The 18,446-nt window shown below is 46.9% G+C and overlaps 1 protein-coding gene across 1 annotated transcript in view; it reads left to right on the forward strand.

The window, feature by feature from the left end:
• LOC143268207 (uncharacterized) overlaps positions 1 to 18,446 on the forward strand; it is a 370,245-nt gene that overhangs the window by 181,639 nt on the left and 170,160 nt on the right. The window lies entirely within an intron of this gene.

The raw sequence follows: 18,446 nt of genomic DNA on the forward strand, positions 1-18,446 counted from the left end.
CCCCAGGAATCTCAAGCTGGGAGGAGGTGGCCGAAGCCTGGTGCCAGCCAGCCGGGGTCATTTGTCCTCCTGTCCCCTCCCTCCACTACCTAGAGGAGATCCCACATAGTCCTGACCAACTGCGTGGCCACCTTGCAGAGAAACTAGAGCCCAGACAACGATGGGTTAATAACGGGCAGGACACCCTGGGTACAACCACTTACCTATCTAGCCTTCCACCTAAGTTAGGAGCCAGAAAGCGGACTTGGGGGAGGGGGCAAGCCGCTGGACATCGTTAACCCTCTTCTTTCTCCGTGTGGCCACAGTGAATGATTCTTTTTTTGTCTTTTCACTACTGGTTTAATTGGCTTGTGAGGGTGGGTGGCTGAACCTGGCTTATTCGGGCAGTCAAGGCTCAGGCTCTAACCCTAAATAGCTCCTGTAACAGTGAGAGGTCAGAGTCTAGACAAAATGTATTGTTAATAAATTCTTATAATTGTCATGTGCCGCTCCCACCATAGTACAGATGTAGAAAAGCCAAAGGTTCCAGTTCAAAGCCCATCTACCCAGTATTTAGTGGACCTTGGGGGAACTGTTGGACCTCACCAACTCAACTCTTATCTGGTCTCAGAACTGTTAGGTTGGAAGAGTACCTACGAAGGGCCACCATGATTTCTGTCACATAGGTGTTCTGTTTTTCTAGCTAAAAGGAAGATGAACCAGATTGTATCGGCGTTCTCAAATTAGTCTGGATTTTGTGGTAGGCGGAATTTCCTAAAGATGACTTCATTTAAAAAAAAAAAATCCCACCCTGACTTTGCTATTTTTCCCCACTGAGATATTCCTCTGAAATCCAGCCAGGCTCATGACCAATGAGAAAATGAGTCTCTTACTTCTGAAGCTAGAACACACAGCATGCTTCTCTGAGGAATGCTACCCTCAGATCTCAGCCACTATGGTAGAAGGAAGAACAAGCAACCACAGAGAAAAGCCACAGCTTCAGCCAATAGCCCAGCTGAGGTCCCAGATGTCAGCCACATCAACCTGCCAGAGAGAGAGAGAGAGAGAGAGAGAGAGAGAGAGAGAGAGAGAGAGAGAGGAGAAAGCGGCCTCCAGCTGTCAAATTATCTTGGCCACTGAGTCTTCCCAGCAGAAGGCCCAACACAGGGCAGAGACAAAATATGTCTGACTACACCCGTTCCATTCTTGACCCACAGAATCTGTAAATACATAGGTTTTATTTTAAGCCACCTAATTTGGGCTTCCTATGTAATAACAGAGACTGCAAACAGATACAAAGTCTTTTAAGGCAATGGAGGATCCTGAAAATGTTTGGGAGTCGTTAAAAGCAAGCTGAAGGTTTCTAGGTTAATCTGAGTGTGGTCACCCGAGGTGAGGGGAGTGTATTTGGAGGAAATCACCAATCTTGTGGAATGCAAACACTGAATGTCCTGGTAGGAGCAGTTTACATGTACATATTAGATTCAGAGGTCAAGGAAAAGTGAGATATTCAAATGACTCCAACACCTGAACTAACGCAACTGCCAGAATCAGACATCTCCAAACAGGTGTTCTTGGTAGATAATGAGCGGAGAAAGAAAGTAAATTTTATTTGTGATGATTGGAGTTAATTTGACAGAATTTAGACTCATCTGGGAGATGAGAATCTGGGCATGCCTGTGGGGTGTTATCTTGATACATTAACTGATGTGAGAAGACCCATCTTAATGGTGGTGAGACATTCCCTGAGCAGGGGCTCCTGGAGGAGGCAGAAGGAGAATGGAGAAGGCAGGCTGAGCAGCCGCAGATATTCCTTGCTTTCTGTTTCTTGTTGTGATACAATGTAACCAGTTACTTCAAATTCCTGAAACCTTGATCCTGCCGCCATGACCGCCTGCCATCTGGACTTGTAAACAGAATGAATTCTTTCTCTTTTGAGTTGCTGTAGTCAGTGTTTTATCACAACAATAAGTAACTAAGAAATTGTTGCACCAGGAGCAGGTTTGTGGCTGTGATAAACCTGACCATGGGGTGGTGGTGTAGAAGCCCTGGGAATGGTTTCACAGTTAAAATGCGGAGGAGTTTGGTGCTTCATGCTAGAAAAGCCCTAATGCGCTGGAAGCAGGGCTTAATGGGCCATTCTGGTGAGTGTTTAGGAGACAAGAATGCTTAGAAGACAGAGACAGTGAGTGAAGTCAGCTCATGAGGTTTCAGATGGGAGAAGAAAAAGTGTATGAGGAACTGGGCTCTGGGGAATCTGGCTGCATTCTATCTGCATCCTGAGAACCTGAGTCTAAAGGAATTCAAACGTATAGAACTAATGTGTTTGGTAGCGAGAATCTTCAGACAGGATAGATGCTGAGAAAGTAGATGTAATCGCTAAAAAGGAATGAGTTCCTGAAGACAAAAATCTCACACATCAAAGGCTCCAACATGTGAAAACAAGCTTTTCGAAGAGAGAGAGCTGGAACTGAGAATATGGCTGAGCAATCAGGATCCCTCCTCCTCCAAGGAGACTGTTTTCCAAGGGTCAGCACACAGCAGCTGATACACCTGTGGCCCATGGGAGCCAGGCTATATCTCAAGCTGGCAGCAGAACTTGGGAGGTATGAAAGATGTAAGAGTGAGAGGATTCTGGAGCCTTGTTCCAGGGTTTCAGAGAGCAGCTGAGACCTGGCCATGTGTGGCGGGGTCAGAGCTCCTGCCAGGGACCCTTCAGAGCCCACTATGTATTATGACGGCCAAGCCCAAGGTGCAGTAGGAACTTCAGGGTGTCTACCAGAGATGCCAAGACGATGGGACGTCCGTCACGGACAGCTCCAGGCATAGAGTGGAGCCAGACATAGAGAGAGGCTGTGCGTGCTGCAGAAAGAGCTGCAGAGCTGGGGCTAAGCAAGCCCTTTGGAGCCACTCAGTTTTACCATGAGCCTCAGATGCCACACACGGGGCTGCAGGATTGGGTGTCGGCCCTGCTGGATTGTAGTCTGATCATTTGTTGCTATGCCAAGATTTCTCTCTTCTGGAATAAGAATGCTTATTCTGTGCCATTACATGTTGGAATAAAGAATTTTGTTTTTTGTTTGTTTGTTTATTGGTTTTTACTTTTGTTTTTTTGTTTTTAAAAAAGAGCTCACAGTTCCAAGACTTGGCTCTTTTAAAGTGTTAGAACTGTTCAAGAGTATGGGGACTTTTAAAGTTGGAGAGAATGCATTTTACATTGTAACACAGTCATGAGCCTATAGGGACAAGAGATGGAAGGTGACAGCTGAAGAAACGTGTGTGGGTGTCTAGCTGACAAAGGGTGGGTTTGTGATGGTTAGTGATAACTGCTGACTTGACAGAGCCTATGATCACCTGAGGAATGGGCCTCTGGGTATGCTATGAGGTCTTAACACTAATCGACATGGGAAAATCAATCTTGATTGTAGGCAGAAGCATCCTCTGGTCAGGGCATTCTAGACTGTGTAAGATGGAGGAGGGTACCAAGCATGGGCAACCACCATCCCCTGCTTTCTACTTCTCACTGTAGATGCAATGTAACCGGCAGCCTCAAACATGGCTTCCCCACCATGACAGAATCTAGCCCTGAACTGTGAGAACACATCTTTTATCCTCTGAGTCACACTCACTGGACTATTTCATCACAGCAAAAGAAAAACTAAGACACCATCCTGAACATGTTGGGCCTACATGATGTCTAGACAATCTGTGAGGCACCCAGCAAGCAAGAAGTTAGACATTCATGACCAGAAGTTGACTAATGAAGGATTTGGGCTGAAACCTTAGAAATGAATGAGACCATACTAAGAAAGTTCTGGCCTCCAGGTGCCTACATTCAGTTAAATCAACAAACAGGAGGGACTAGGGTTGCTCAATCAAAGAGACAGACTTCTCAAAGTGCCAACCAGCTTCTGGAAAGATGTAATCAAAGAGACAAATGACTGATATTGATCCAAACAACTGGGGCCTAAAAAGGCCAAGATTAGAGGAGAACCTCTTTGCCACTGACGGAAAGTCAAACAGACACATGGACTGAAGAACAGAGACGACAAAATGTACATTTCTAAGAGTGTGGGGGTCACATGGCTACCTGGACTTGTCTATCTCCAGGGTACACACTAGGTTCCTAGACAGTTCTCTGAGTTCCTCAGCCCGTCCTTCAAACTTTAGGAGAATGGTTCTAGCGTCAGTTGAACCCCACAAATTTCTTGGGTGGTATAGAGTATCACTGAAGGAAACAGGCTGTCCAGACTGCAAGGCAAAAACCAAGGCAGGGTTAAGATGGGGCAGCCTTCTACCTGGGAAACTGCACAAGAAATCCGGCTGGCTGGATTCCTTGTATGTCTGTAGTAAATTCTATGATCAAAAAGCTGTTCTGGGAAAGTTGTGGGTGGAATAGATTCATTAACAACTCTAAGGCTCTGAATCCCACTCAAAAGTGATATGAAGAAGAAGAAGAAGAAGTGGAGACCCTGATTGGAGAAACAAAAACAGTGAATTCCAGAAACGGGCATTCTAAGAACAGGAAGCCAGAGCACGGGGAGGCATGGGCTCTGAGAAGGAGGTGGTCTTATGCCTGCTTTCATGTGGGTTACCCTGCTTCTTCCCAGTGGGCAGACACAGCATCAAACAGCTGGGCTGAGCTGGGACTCTGGACCTCAAAAGCAGAATAGTAACTGGATAACCCACATGCAGAGTCAGCAAAGAGGCAGTTCTGCAGATCAGAGCACCTCAGTCCCCAGCAAGAGTGAGAGCAAAAAGAAGTTACAGTTTTCTAAGACCTTGCTAGAAGTTCCTGGAGAAACAACACTAAAATTCTTCCAGTGCTGTGCTTACTTTCCCCAAAACACTGTTTTTAATGAAGGAAGGCAATGATGATCATGTCTGAACAGCATGCAGGGGCTTTTTTTTTTTTTTTTTAAATAAGTGAAGAGATCCGAGGTTTAAGAAAAATCAAGCGAGCATAAGGAAGGCATTTGGCTGCCTACTGCACACTATTTGGTTTAACACTTAACAATACTTTAAGGAAAGTCTGGCAGTCCCACTTTATAGAGACCAAATGAACATTTGGAAGGGGTACAGCTGTACTGCCAAAGCTGTACAACTAGTCCATGCCAGAGTCAGCAGGCAGGCCTGGCAAGCCTGCTTCCAGAGCCCATGGGCTGGACAGATCAACCTGTTAAGAGGTGCCTCTTAAGAGTAACAAGTTCGCTGGGCAGTGGTGGTGCACGCCTTTAATCCCAGCACTTGGGAGGCAGAGGCAGGCGGATCTCTGTGAGTTCGAGGGCAGCCTAGGCTACAGAGTGAGTTCCAGGAAAGGCTCAAAGCTACGCAGAGAAACCCTGTCTCAAACAAACAAACAAACAAACAAACAAACAAACAAACAAACAAACAAATAGAAAGAGTAAGAAGTTAGGCATTAGTCAAGTGTGAGCTAATGAGCTTTGTGGTAATGCTCCAACAACGACTATACCCTAGAACCGGAGACTGTATGGAGGGGCACTTCCATCATATATCATAGACACCTCCACCTAGACAGCAATTCACACACATGTCAGAACCACTCTGCGTGAGAGGCAAAGTTCCTGCTATCACCCTTGTCTTTGGAGAGCCTCCTCTCTCAGCACGCCCATGCTCCTGTCCAATGGACCAACACATGCTCCACAGTATCCCTGACAACCTGCCATCAAGCACTCTCTTCTCTCCATTCCTTCAGAGTCTGGACTCAGGACGGAAGAGGCAGGATCACCAGACAGACCAGTCTCTGCCAAGCTGTTAGCTGATATACCTACCATCTGGGATACAAGCTTTAATGTACTTAAGATGTGTCTTACCATTATACGGGCACTATACAGGAGGAATTGCAACGGATGGATGGATGTCTTGGGCATTCTAGAAGGCTGAAAGAAGAGAACTATTTTAGGGCAAGCAACCAACCAACCATGCAACCAATAACCTAAGTACGGAGTCCTACCTACACTCACTGTGGCTTAACTACTACTGGGCAGATCAACTCATTCAGGGAAGTGCCTATTATTATCACACCCATTTAACGACAGGCAACAGTCACAGCAAGGCTGAGTAACCTTGCCAAGTCACAGCCAGTAAGAAGCAGCAGCAAGGTCCAAACTCACACTCTAGAGACACCCAGTCTTACTCTTGACTACTAATTCCCACAGTGCTCAGAGTGATCTGAAGATCCTCGGGGTGCCCAAGATCCTTTTGGGAGTCCATAGGAATAAAACTACTTTCCTCATCACGTCAAGATGCTTTCCACTTGCAGATATTTGCAAAGGTTCTACAAATCAATGGTAGATTCAACTACAGATGTGTCAGCCTGACCGGAGGCGTGGGCAATGAGCTAACTACAGATGTGTCAGCCTGACTGGAGGCGTGTGCACTGAGCTGTATGAAGAGTCCAGGGGTCCCTCTGTCATGTGCTGATGAAGCAGTAAAAATTATTAAAGTTTAGTTTGTAGATTCCAGAGTCAAATCTAAAAAAATGTGATGCAACAAGGATGAATATAGCACTCGTATTGCATACTGAAGTAAGATGACTCAGGAGAGACATGGGAACAGCTACTTTCTGCACGGAAATTCAAATCCACTCACAGTGACTGGCAACAAGAGACACTTGGAATTGGGGTTCTGACAGACAGTTCTTGAAAATGAACAAAAGTAGTTGTTACACCAGTATTTGTTGCCAATGCTGAAATTTGGTATCTCGGGCAAAACTTCGATTTTTAGAAACCGTGTGTACAATGCCATGAGCCTACAACTTCTCCGTATTTGAAGGTTTGGGGGTGAGAGTGGTCACCGCGGTGGTGCACGCAGTTTTATGACACTGGTGTGACAAGTCAACCTTTACAAGCTCTGAGCTGCCCAACAATCTAATATTTTCCAAATGACGGCACCATCCCGCGGCAGTCAATGGTTTTAAAGTAACGTATATTAAGAGTCAGTCACAGGGCTGCAGAAACGGCTCAGTGTTTAAGAGCACTGACTGCTCTTGCAGAGGACACCCATGTGCAGAGGACACCCAGTTGGGTTCTAGGCGTTCCAACTGCCTCTCACCTCTAGGCACCTACATTCACGTGGTACATGTAAGTGCATGTGAATGTGCGTGCACACACAATAAAAAGAAATCCATGAATCTTCTTTTTAAGATTATTCCTATAGAGCCAGGCCTAACGATACAGGTGTGAGTCCCAGCTACTCAGGAAATCGAGGCAGAAGGATCATAAATTCAAGTCCTGCCTGGGCTTCAGAGTTGATTCAAGGCCATGCTAGACAATTTAGTGAGACCGTGCATCAAAATGAAATAAATGAGTGCTGGGATAAAGGTCCATGGTGGAGAGCTGGTCTAACATATGTGAGGTCCATGGTGGAGAGCTGGCCTAGTGTATGTCAGGTCCATGGAGAGCTGGTCTAGTGTATGTCAGGTCCATGCAGAGCTGGTCTAACGTATGTGAGGTCCATGGAGAGCTGGTCTAACGTATGTGAGGTCCATGGAGAGCTGGTCTAGTGTATGTGAGGTCCATGGAGAGCTGGTCTAGTGTATGTCAGGTCCATGGAGAGCTGGTCTGGTGTATGTGAGGTCCATGGAGAGCTGGTCTAACATATGTGAGGTCCATGGAGAGCTGGTCTAGTGTATGTGAGGTCCACGTAGAGCTGGTCTAGTGTGTGTCAGGTCCATGGAGAGCTGGCCTAGTGTATGTGAGGTCCATGGAGAGCTGGTCTAGTGTATGTGAGGTCCATGGAGAGCTGGTCTGGTGTATGTGAGGTCCATGGAGAGCTGGTCTAACATATGTGAGGTCCATGGAGAGCTGGTCTAGTGTATGTGAGGTCCATGGAGAGCTGGTCTAGTGTATGTGAGGTCCATGGAGAGCTGGTCTGGTGTATGTGAGGTCCATGGAGAGCTGGTCTAACATATGTGAGGTCCATGGAGAGCTGGTCTAGTGTATGTGAGGTCCATGGAGAGCTGGTCTGGTGTATGTGAGGTCCATGGAGAGCTGGTCTGGTGTATGTCAGATCCATGGAGAGCTGGCCTAGTGTATGTGAGGTCCATGGAGAGCTGGTCTAGTGTATGTGAGGTCCATGGAGAGCTGGTCTAACGTATGTCAGGTCCATGGAGAGCTGGTCTGGTGTATGTGAGGTCCATGGAGAGCTGGTCTAACGTATGTCAGGTCCATGGAGAGCTGGTCTAGTGTATGTCAGGTCCATGGAGAGCTGGTCTGGTGTATGTGAGGTCCATGGAGAGCTGGTCTGGTGTATGTGAGGTCCATGGAGAGCTGGTCTAGTGTGTGTCAGGTCCATGGAGAGCTGGTCTAGTGTGTGTCAGGTCCATGGAGAGCTGGTCTAGTGTATGTCAGGTCCATGATGGAGAGCTGGTCTAGTGTATGTGAGGCTTCAGGTTCAATTTTAGAAATGGGAAGAAAGAAAAAAGAAGGGAGGGAGGGAGTGAAAGAAGAAAGGGAGAAAAGAAGGGGAGAAGGAAGCAAGGGAGGGAAGGAGGGAGGGAGGGAGGGAGGGAGGGAGGGAGGGAGGGAGGGAGGAAAAAAGGAAGAAGTCAGTTAGCTAGTTGTTCCTATGGTTTCAGATACAACACAGCAATGAAACTTAAAAAAAAAACAAAAAAACAAAAACTATCGCTTGAGGGCTGGAGAGATGGCCTAGGACACTTGCTTGTCCTCCCAGAGGACCCAGGTCCAATTCCAGCACCTAGAGGCTCAAATCCACCTGTAACTCCAGCCCCAGGGGATCTGATGCCCTCTTCTGACTTCCATGGGTACCGCAGACCTGCGGCACACAGTCACACATGTAAGTAAAACACTTGACATGAAATTAACCGATCTAAAAGGAGAAACTACCACTTGTCAATCTTGGTGCAGCATTAAAGAAAGACACACACGGTTATCCGAAAAGGCTGTTAAAATATCCTTTCTGGGGCAACGAGTCAGTCATCTCAATGGGTACAACCTAACTTTGACCTCTGGAACCCACATGGCGGAGGCAGAGAACTGACTCTCTGACAAGCTGTTCTCTCCCCTTCTCTACACATGGAAAATGCAGATCATGAGAAATGCTCACACACCTCAGCTTGCCACAGCGTCTGGCTCAGTCACTGCCGAGGTCCACCCCCACTCCTCACCACGATGCTGTCATCCAGCTGCTACCCCTTCCCTCCTTCGGCACCTGGCTCCGCCACGCTCTCAGCATTCACCCGGAACTAGGGAAGGCTGCAGTGAAGCATCTCAGGTCTGTGCAACACCGATCTTGTTTCTTTAACCCTAGAGAGCGACAGCCTTAGAACTCACCTACACTCATCCCTTTATCTTACTACTGAGCTGACAGACAACGGCAGAGGACAGGAATGTCCTATCTTCCCAACTTCGGTATGTTCCAGGGAAACCGGCATACGAGGACAATAAGAAAAGGAGCCGAGGAATGGTTAAAAGAGAAATGTTAGTATGTACTTAATCCCATCAACACTACATGCCGGACCAAAGGCAGAAGCTGCGGGGGGTGGGGGGTGGGGGTGGGGTTTCCTCAGATTTAACAGATATTAGAGCAAAATCAGAAATCAGAGAAATCACAGCAAAATAAATGAAATATAAACACATATCCCTTAAATACATATAGTAGAGTAGGAATATAAAAGGCCTAGGATGCTCTCTATCAATAAAACAGGAAAGAAATAGAGGGAAAACAAACTTGGTGATAGTAAAAAAATAAATAAATAAAAATAAATAAATAAAAATAAATAAATAAAAACATACTCATATTACAATTTAAGCATTTGTTCTGAGCCGGGTATGGTGGCTCGTGCCTTTAATCCAAGCACTCGGGAGGCAGAGGCAGGTGGATCTCTGTGAGTTTGAGGCCAGCCTGGTCTACAAAGCAAGTTCCAGGACAGCCAGGGCTGTTACACAGAGAAACCCTGTCTTGATAAACCAAAACCAACCAACCAAGGAAGATTCGGGTATTCAAACATCACCAGGACTTCAGCACGATCTTACACTCTTTTTTTTTTCTTCTTTTTTCATTCATTTTACACACCAATCAAAGATCCCCCTCTTCCCTCCTCCCACCCCCCAGCCCCCGCTCCCTACCCACTCCCCACTCCTCCCCCCACAAGAAGGCAAGTCGAGGGCGGCACATCCAGGAGAGGCAAGTCCCAGCCTCAAGGCTGCTCTTAACATCTTTGTCAGAAGGGGGCGCAGCTTTCCTTACAGATTCAGCAGCGGCAGGGAAGCCCCCAATTCCTCAGAAGGCTGCTCACCTCTGCCAGAGCATCTATTGGGCCAGGCGGCCCAGCAGGAATCAGCATCTGCAGGTGTGTGTGTGTTAAATGCCTTCCCCAGTCTGTATTATTAAATTCTACCAACAGTTCCTAGCTGGGCAGAAAGTATGAACTCCTTCCAGCTGGGATCACATAGGTAAATCCTATCTTAAAAATCTGAAGCATCAACTCCTTTTGCAAGAAGGAAAAAGATGGACGTGCCCAAGGCCAGAGACAGCATCTTCTCTTATCTTTGCTTTTATGATGCTGTTGTCACATGTGTGTCTAATTTGAAGCCGAGACCTTGGTGAGGAAATAAAAACTTAATTACAGGACTCTTCAGGGAAGACACGGTGAGCTTTACACAACAGGTATGAGGCCAAAAATCTAAGACCCAGGTTGTGGCCACAGTCACTAAATACTCCCCAAGCCCACTTCATACCTGCCAGGTCTCGGAACTCACTGCATCCCCAGTCCTTCGGACATCACCGCCAGACTCCAAACTAGTCCCCTAAGGGAGGCTCATAAAAAGTGTTAGAGGAGTGAATAGAGACGCCACACCCAGTGGGAGCAGATTAGTCTAAGACCACATGCATGCATTCACTAACTCCACTCTGACCACACTGGCCACTCCAGTAAGAGGCCTCTGAAAACGAGCTGGCTTGCTCCCTCCCGGAAGTTTTACTCGGTGGTAGTGTCCAGCTCCCTGGCGGCCCTCAGGTTTCCCTTTACAATACTGTTAGATCAGACCAACCACATTATAATAAAGTTGGTTGTTCCCACATCTGGTTGGACCCAGGACCTGCCTCGTACAGTTCCTTCCAAGAGCCTCAGCGGGCTCCCTCAGGCTCCTTCCGCATCAGGCACCACACCCCTTTCAGGTTTCTGAGTTGAAGGCGATCTCCCCTGCCTGAGTTCCTCAAAGCAGAGATAATTCCAAGGCTACCTTGCAACTAACTGTCCAGGCAGGAATCAAGGCCTTCTACGGGGACACTTATGCCCCTCCACCCCAGCTGTCTGACTGTTGAAATGAATGGACCGCAAGAAATTGGAATTTCCCCAGGAGTCTCAGGCTAGGAGGTGCAAAGGCTGGGACTTTGGTTCTATTTAAACCTAAACTTCATGTCTGGACAGATGGACTTGAGGAGAGAGTTCTCACTGGATCTCTCTTCTTCCTAATTCGGCCACACTGAATACATCTCCTTTTTCTGCTTCTCATGAGTGTTTAATTGGCCTATGAGATTGAGAGGCCAAACCTGGCTTAATAAGGTTGCCAGAGCCAAGACTCTGATCCTGCAAACTCTCTCAATGAAAGGTGAATGTTTTTGCAGCTTTCACCTAAGATTGTATGTGATGCTCCCATTGGCTGGCTCTGGTGTCTGTTCCCTCCTGGAACATGACCTCCCAACTACAACACGTGCAAGATCATGCCACACTCAGGCCATGACAATTCAAGGGCAACTGAGCTGCAAGGAACTGGCTGCCCAGCTTCACCCACTGTGGCCATTCATCACTGCGCTCTTCCATCCTGTTTATACTCAGAGATCCCAGCAGAGGGCACCAGGAGGGAGGAAGCTGATGGAGTTTAGAAGGAACCGTAGTCTCAGTTTCAATGAGTCTCCATAACATCAGATTGAGTCAGCTCCCACGGACTGCAACCTGACGCCTCCTGCTGACACTGATATGCAAAACTGTGTAATCAGAACTGGGTGGCAAATCCACGCTAGGAAGAGCATGACCTCAGCCTTCAAAATTAGACCTGGACAAAAGCCCTCAGCAGCTCAGAGTGTCTCCTGCACAGAAGCTTTTGACATTCCTTCCAGACTTTAATTTCAAGTTAATAGGTTTCGCCATAAAAATAGATTTTTTTATGCTGAACATTATTTTTTTCCTTTAGAGTTTTTTTTTTTCTTTTGGTTTTTCCAAGACAGGGTTTCACGGTGTAACAAACAGCCTTGGCTGTCCTGGATCTCACACTATAGACCAGGCTGGCCTTGAACTCACAGAGATCTGTCTGCTTCTGCCTCCCAAGTGCTGGGATTAAAGCCATGTACTACCACTGCCCGGCTCTTTTAGAGTTTTTTAAAAATGGGTTTTAGGGGCTAATTTCTAGTTGGCTTGGTGGTTGAGAGCACTGACTGGTCTTGCAGAGGTCTTGGGTTCAGTTCCCAGCCCCCACATGGCGGGCACAGCTATCTGCAACTCCAGTTCCAGGGGATCCAAGCCATTTTCTGGCTCCCACTGGCAGCCAACAAAACTCTCAGACATATATGGTTTTTTTTTTTTTTTAATTAGTATTTTGGGTTAGCATACAGAGTCATGGGTTTTGCTGCAGTGTTTTCATGGCCAGCATTCATTTTTCTTTCTTGTTTTGATGGTTCTAAACACGTGGTGTTTCTGTCCTTCACATTCATCCTTCCCCAGCAGTCTCTGGCCATGCTGTGCTAGTCAGCTCCTTTCATGTCTCCTATGTCCTTCCTTCCAACAGTGCTGGCTCCTCTTTAAATTCCTTCCAATCTGCCGACATCTCTCTGTAACCGATGTGTACCCCACCCTTACAAACACTCTAGGTTTCTCAAGACTTCTCCAAAAACCCCTACAGTAAAAAACAAACCAAAAGGGGGTAGTTCAAATCTGTGACCTAAGCTTTGATATAAAATTCTACCAACACTGTGCGTGAAAATGTGCGTGTCTCATTTGCACAATTAAAGCAAAGATATGGGAAGCAGACAGACTCACTGTAACAGCCTCCCTAACAAACTATTCCCAAGACACACTACCCACGAGCCCTTCCTTCCTGCTTTCAGGCTACTGGAACAACAGACAGCAAAGAAGGAACATTTCTCCAGGAACCCTGTGTTGGGGGAGGCAAAGGCTGAATCCCGGATGCCAGGCAGAGGCAGAGCTCACCCCCCAGGAACATACACTAACTTTCTGGCTTTGGTTTGGTCTTCTATAAAACTTCCAACAGTGACCCAGGAAACATGAAAACAACTAGGGCTCTTTTTCTCACTGCTTTGGGTAAATGTAAATAAATTCACTTTCCTTTATCAATTTGCTTTTCATCAATTTTTTTTTTTAAAGAAATGGCAGTTTAGGGGGCTGTAGAGATGGCTCAGTGGTTAAAGGCACTTGTTGCTCTTCCAGAGGATCCAGGTTCTCTTCCCAGAACTTATGTGATGGCTCATGTAACCCCAGTTCCAGGGGGACCTGATGCCTTCTTTTGGCCTCTGCAGGAACTGAATAAATGTGGTGCACAGACATCCATGCAGGCAAAACACCCATACACATGATGAAGGAAGGAAGGAAGGAAGGAAGGAAGGAAGGAAGGAAGGAAGGAAGGAAGGAGAGAGAGAGAGAGAGAGAGAGAGAGAGAGAGAGAGAGAGAGAGAGAGAGAGAAAGAAAGAAAGAAAGAAAGAAAGAAAGAAAGAAAGAAAGAAAGAAAGAGCGAGCAAGGAGGGAGGGAGGGAGGGAGGGAGGGAGGGAGGGAGGGAGGGAGGGAGGGAGGGAGGGAGGAGGACAGCTTATAACTCTAAGTACCTCCTTATACCAGAATTACCAAATACAACTGGGGCTGGAGAGAGCCAAGATCTTGTCTCAGACTCACAGGATCCTCTGACACTGGACTTCAGAGCACTGGCTCAGAAATCTTACTAGTTCCTCTAATTTGAACGTGGGCATGTGTGAGCAGAGGAAACACGTGCACTGTGTCCATGGTCACTGCTTGTGACCTGTGGCCTGCCGTAGCCCTTGTGATGTTCTCAGTCAGGTTCCGATGGACTCCACTTAGGGTCAACAAGATTCAGCAAGCTCAAGAATTCATCAATCTATGCTTAAACAGAAGTCAAGGCCCTAAGAAACCAAGCTTCTTGGGAAGTGGCACTCTAATAAACATGAATGACTTGCATAACATTTTTTTCCTCAGGCAGGGTCTCTTTCTATGTAGCCCTGGATGCCTTGGAACCCATTATGTAGACCAGGCTGCCCTTGAACTCACGGAGTTCTGCCAGCTTCTGCATCCCAAGTGCTGTGATTGAAGGTGTACACCACCATGCCTGGCTCTCATCACCCACATCGTTAAAAGCCAGGTGAGGCAGCTTCTACCTGTAATCCCAGTGCTGAGGTGGCAGCGACAGGAAGATCTTTGGGGCCTGCTGGCCAGCCAGTACAGCTGAATTGGTAAGCTCAATGTTCACTGAGAAACTGTTTCAAAGAACGAGAAAGAGGCAACTGAGTGAGATGCCCGACGTTGGCCTCTGTTCTCAACATACAAACACGCAGGCAGACCCACAAATGTATGAACATACACATGATGAGTCAAACGCTGATTAGAGTTCTGAGTTCTGGTTGGGTGAAGTCTACTAATCGATGACCATCTACAGTTATCTTCTTCAATCGGATGTAACAAGCCAGACCATCTACAGCCACCCTCAATCAGATGTAACAATCCAGACCATCTACAGCCACCTTCAATCGGATGTAACAATCCAGACCATCTACAGCCACCTTCAATCGGATGTAACAATCCAGACCATCTACAGCCACCCTCAATCGGATGAAACAATCCAGACCATCTATAGCCACCTTCAATCGGATGTAACAATCCAGACCACCTCCAGCCACGCTCAATCGGATGTAACAAGCCAGACCATCTACAGCCACCCTCAATCAGATGTAACAATCCAGAAGTCAACAGCAGGCACTCAGCCCAATCGGGAAGAAAACTTTGAAAAGTTAATGCTAATAGTTCCTCTGCTAGCTAAGACTGTGCTTTAGGAGGTTCCCTGGGAGGGAAATGTGGGCTGAGGGCAGCTAGTACAACTAACACACTCTCAACACATCTCTGTGTGACACCAGCAGCCTCGGGCTGTCGCGGTGAGTAACTGCTGGTGCATCTGTCACCTTTGACACTCCAGAGACAAGATGCAGATTCCCGGCACGTGGGAGATGCCTTCCAGTTACTAAGCACGAGCACTTTAATACGGTCTTGCTTTATTCCTGAGACAGTCATTCAAGACACTCAGGAAAAAATATTTTAAAAACTAATTTTAGGGGGCTGGAGAGATGGCTCAGCGGTTAGGAGCACTGGCTGCTCTTCCAGAGGTCCTGAGTTCAATTCCCAGCAACCACATGGTGGCTCACAATCATCTGTAATGAGATCTGGTGCCCTCTCCTGGCCTGCAGGGATACTTGCAGGCAGAACACTGTACACATAATAAATAAATAAATCTAAAAAAAAAATAAAAATAAAAAATAATTTTAGTTGTTAGTATTCCAACAATGATGTTACTTTTGATGTTCTTGACCTGAGTAGTAGTGACTTGGGGATTTACTTTATACTCATTCACTGAATTGGGGGTGGGGGGCGCGGCGCTGCATACACTTATTGTATATGTCTTTGTGTTTAAAAAAAAAAAAGAATAAAAGGTAGTAACTGTCCACCATAAGAAATGAGAGAAGAAAGAGAGGAGGAAGCTGGGCCAAACAGGGTGCAGACTCACATTTTTTGTTGTGGTTTTTTTTTAAGTCCTGGAACTCACTCTGTAGATCAGGCTAGCCCCAAACTCATAGAGATCCCCCTGCCTCTTTCTCCTAAGTGCTGGGATTAAAGGTGTGTGCCACCACCACCTGGCACATCCTTTGTTTTTAAAAGATAGAAGCATAGTTTTCATTTTTCTGTCAAACTCAGTATACTATGCTTTCATGTAGAAAAACAAATCTATTTCTTAAAGCAAACCTTAGTTAACTGAGACGCCTGTGTGCAGCGTCCTCAGCATTTGTCCTGACAAACTGAAGGGAGAGGTAGTGGGCGACAGTCTGCTCTGACCTCTTCCCACCACCTGTCATCCAGAAAGGACAGAGCGGTTCCAGTTCCGGGTTAGGATCAGGCAGGATGGACGAGTGTCCCAGGGAGGGGGCCAAGTGTCCTGCCAGGACAAGAAAGTTAGCCAGAGGCCAAGGAAAAACAAATTTCAAAGGTATAAGGTTACAGGGTTCAAGGTTAGGGAGCATCTTCTGTTTCTGTTATGTTGCGCGTGACTCTGTGTGTGATGTTCGAGCATGCCTGTGCACGTTTGAATGTGTGTGTGTGCAGAAGCTGGAAGTTGATGCCAGGTTCTTCTTCAAACACTCTTCGCTTAGTTACTGAGGCAGGCTCCTCACAGAGGCCGGGACCTGCCATTTCCAGCCAGTCTAAGCTAGCTAGCGTGCCCCGAGGTACTGTGCTGGGGCTCACAGGTAGCTGTTACGCCCACCTGCTTTATGTGGGTGCTGGGGATGCTGCCCCAGTTCTCACACAGTCCACAGTCTAGCTGCTTCCCAGCAGGTTGGAACATCACACTTGATGCACTAAATGCCACTGGGTAGTAACAAAGGTCCTGGGCTGCTTATGTAGGCTTGGATAGCTTAGAACTCGTAGTGATTCTCCTGCTTCTGCTACCAAGTACTGGGATTGCACACATGTGCCGCTGCCACACCAGGATTCACAAGTGCTCTTTGAGTGAGTTAAGAAATACGGATTTTAGCTTGGACCTGCCTCAACTGAGTGTAATCAGGCTCTGCTGACTCCCCTTGTCTTAAGGAGGTGGGAATGAGAGGGAAGCCTGGGGGGTGGGAGGAGAGAGGGGAAGGGATCTGTGGTTGGTATGTAAAATGTATAGAAAGTTTCTTAATAAAAAAGATAAAAAAGAAATATAGATTTTAGCTAGGAGGTGGTGGTGTACACCTTTAATCCCAGCACTTGGGAGGCAAAGGCAGGTGGACCTCCGTGAGTTCAAGGTAAGAATAGAGACTTCAGAGTGAGCCTCCAGGACAGTCAGGGCAACACAGAGAACTCCTGCCCCAAAAACAAATGTGTCTATAAATGAATGAATGAATGAATGAATGAATAGAAAGCTGTCTTGATTTAAAGCTGCTATATATTCAGAAGCTCTCAGAGCCGTTATCACTCTGGTCCTGTACCTCTCACCAACCTTTGTTACAGTACTGTCCCAAGCCCTGGCCTTGAAGACTGGCTACTGAGGGTCTTAGAGGCCTTTGTTGTTTTCTATCTATGGACAGAGACTAGTCCAGTTTCTTTAGTAGGATGTCCCCAGCAGTGACTAGAGTTCTTCCTGTCTTTTTAAAAAGGGATCCCAGGACCAGGATGGCTCAGCGGGCCAGGGTGATTGCCGGGCAAGCCTAGAGAATTGAATCCAGTGTCCTCGGGGAAGGTGGATGGAGACAGTGGATTCCGCAAAGCTGTCCTCTGACATCTGCACACGTGCCAAGGCCCAAATGATACATTAAAAATCAGAATAAACAAATAAAGAGGATTCTCTAGCTGAGCGTGGCGGCACATGACTGTGCCCAGTCCTCAGAGACAGGAGCACAGTGGCCATAAATTTGAGGCCATTGTCTACATAACAAGTTACAGGCGGAAACTACAGTGTGAGACCCTGACTTGACAAAACAAAACCCTTTCCTTCACACCACCACACCGTCCTCAGCGGCATTGAAAAGGGGCACATGGTGGATGAGTCCCAGGACTACTGCCCGCCTGTGTCTAGTGTAGAGAGCGCATCCGTGTGCCCTGACATCAGGAGCGCATCCGTGTGCCCTGACATCAGGAGCGGTGGCTGGCAACCAGAAAGAGCCCACAAGGCCTGCCGTCACCACTGTGGGAAGTCAAGCATCAACAGTTCAAGCAGCAGCCATTTCTTTTCACCAACGACTAGTTACATAAAAACCCTCCTTCCCAGTCAACGTATTCTAGACCGGTAGAACTGGATAGACACGATACGTACAATCGTTAGAGGCTGAATTCCTTCATCACAACATCACCATGGCAACCCCCTTCTCCAATGTATGGCTGCCCCTGCATAATTCTAAAGTCAGCCTAAATTCCATTCTTCTCAATTTTCTTTCTTTGCTTCTTTTTCTTTTTTCAAAAAATTTTAACTACTTCTTTGGGAATTCTGTACAATACGTTCTGAACACAGTCACCCCTCCCCCCCAACTCTTTTTGGATCCACTCCTTTCCCTCCTCATCAACTTTGTGTCCTTTTATCTCCAACTTCTTGACACAAAGAGCTTCTATATCACTGACAAACTCAATCTCATTACATCTCTGGTCAGTGACTAAAACAATTTAAAAATAGGTGTTGCAATCTCAGAGAACGTCTCTGTTCTCCAGTTTGAGCTCAC

The sequence above is a fragment of the Peromyscus maniculatus genome, chromosome 12, assembly GCF_049852395.1.
Source record: "Peromyscus maniculatus bairdii isolate BWxNUB_F1_BW_parent chromosome 12, HU_Pman_BW_mat_3.1, whole genome shotgun sequence".
In the NCBI taxonomy this organism is placed as follows: Eukaryota; Metazoa; Chordata; class Mammalia; order Rodentia; family Cricetidae; genus Peromyscus; species Peromyscus maniculatus.